The sequence below is a fragment of the Palaemon carinicauda genome, chromosome 20 (assembly GCF_036898095.1).
Source record: "Palaemon carinicauda isolate YSFRI2023 chromosome 20, ASM3689809v2, whole genome shotgun sequence".
NCBI classification, from domain to species: domain Eukaryota; kingdom Metazoa; phylum Arthropoda; class Malacostraca; order Decapoda; family Palaemonidae; genus Palaemon; species Palaemon carinicauda.
The window spans coordinates 53,518,859-53,521,358 of NC_090744.1; positions in this window are offsets into that span (position 1 = coordinate 53,518,859).

Genomic DNA, 2,500 nt, shown 5'->3' on the forward strand with positions numbered 1-2,500 from the left:
GAAATAAAGATTTTACTGAAAACTCATACTACTTCTAACTCAAATATCTATTGAAAGAAAAATCGTGGGAATAACTCAAAGATACAGAAAAAAATCAACATGGAAACAAGTGCAAACTAAATTAGAAGACATTATTATTATTATTATTATTATTATTATTATTATTATTATTATTATTATTATTATTATTATTATTATTATTATCATTATCATTATTATTATTATTATTATTTACGCTATAACGCAAGTTGGAAAAGCAGGTAGACCTATAGGCTCCTGCAAACACCCCATCCTTAGCTCACAAGAATGATGAGGTTCCAGTAACCAAATAAAATAAAGATTTCGAGCGGTTTAAGGACCCTTGTCTACCAGTCACCAGGCAAGGATATTACCAATAGGCCACAAGAACCATTAACCCATAACTTATAAATCAATTATTAAAAGAAACAGCAGAGAATAAAACAACACACAGAATTAATGAGGTTTGTGATGAAACTAATGACATTAATAACTTGTACATACATAAATTGAATAATTTGATTAAGATCTTTTCATCTTTAGAAATCTAAAGAAAGCGAAAACAATATCCAATTATTTTCACGAGGCCAATCATAATCAAAGTGAACTTCAAGAAATTATATTTAAAGCACCTTAACGTAAGCGAAAATTGATGATTATGCAGCTAGACCGAAACCAAAATCCAGCAAAATAAGAAGGAATATCATTCTGTTAATTGCACATGCATCTACATAATATCATATGTTGAATACATGCTCATAACATTCTAAACCTTATCTTACCATCTAATTCTTTGCCTCCCTCTCGATCTCTTCCCCTACCTAATATGTTCTTCCTAAGCCCTCCTCATTCCTTTCCTACCAACCTTCCTCAACACGTGCCCACAACCTCTCAGTCAAGACGCTATTTTCATTTCTGCAATATTTACTATACCTTCTATCCTTGTTGATCGTTTTCCAATCTTTCAAACAGTGATATTCCCACAAACCTTCTGAACATTTTCATCTTTGTTCTAAGAAGATTTGCTTTCTATTATTGTCTAGGAGTCTACATTAAATATCCATATAGTAACACTCTTTTTATTAGTGTGCTAAAGGCTGCTACTTTTAGCTTGATTGACATTACACCGCACTTGTTTCATACATGCTCTTATACTATAATGGTTCTGATTTATTTTATCTTATCACTACCTCTTCCCTGCACTGTTATAGACCAACTTGTGTTTTAATGCAAGCTCATGCTTTTTAAAGTATGAATATATATGAGGATCATGCTAGCACATCGTTGTATGTAGACTCGATAATTGTTTGATAAAGTTTAGTTGCAATTACCTCTCCTCTCAGCTATCACCTAACTGGTGCCTACGGACATTGATGACCAGTGGAATGTCCACTTTGTCCCGCGGGCCCCCTCTTTACTATAACCTGTTGTTTGAAGATGCCGCTACCTAACCTCTCTCTTCTGCACACGCCTCCTCAAAGAAACTGCCACTCATCACGTGTGAAGAATGGTTCACCTGGTTTCAAAGTGATGAAGTCCAGTTTCTCATAAAGAGCATGACACAGTATAGCACCAAATCAGGTTCTAAAGGAGATACTAGAAGACACTTTACTGGAAATGTCCGATTGGCTTTGCTAGTTAGGTCCCACTCCAGTACAATGTGACACCATAAAAAATAGCTCTCGAGACAGTACTTGCTATCACCAGCTACCAGTATAGCCAAACACCATAAACTCTCTCAACAACCGCTGTGTGGCCAAAAGGCTTCGCTTGTCCCTTAGGGAAATGACCAGCATCGCTCGCTAGCAAACTGCTACAGAAAGCTCTCCTTGTGAGGTAAACCTCCTTCGTGCCCTTTCGGTATGGCACCTACCCGATTCTGTACGTGCTGCCATCCCTGATATCGATGTTTTGCTGATGGAGGACCTGATGACCAAAGTCAACCCCGTTATGGACAGTAACTTCATTATATTCAAGATTTCCACACCTAATGAAGTGGACAGCTATTCAACATGGACAAAGTATTACATGAATGTGGTAGAACACAGACGCCCACCCCATGACGTGTGGGGGCAGCGACAAAGGTGCCCACCACCCACATATACCATCACTCGCTTACTCCTAAACCAACGAACTCTGTAACGACTTACTGACATGCATGGGCTGCAGATATTCTATTACATTTCCAAACTCAAGGCTGCTGGGATGAAATATGTGAATGATTATCATTGACCAAAAACATATAACATTGCTTCCAAGTTGTGGTCTCCCCCTGTCATTAAGTGTTTCTTTTTACATGAAGTAAGTACAGCTGTTTGATTTATGGTGTACACGGCTGCTTGCAATTCTCTTCAGCCGAGGCCATTCTTCAAAACACAACATAGTCGGTTTAAGTCCCTCGACATCCACCTGGTAGATGCCAACAGATCTTCGGTAACCAACCACGGTTATGAAACACGAATATCATTGTTTGAAACCGCAA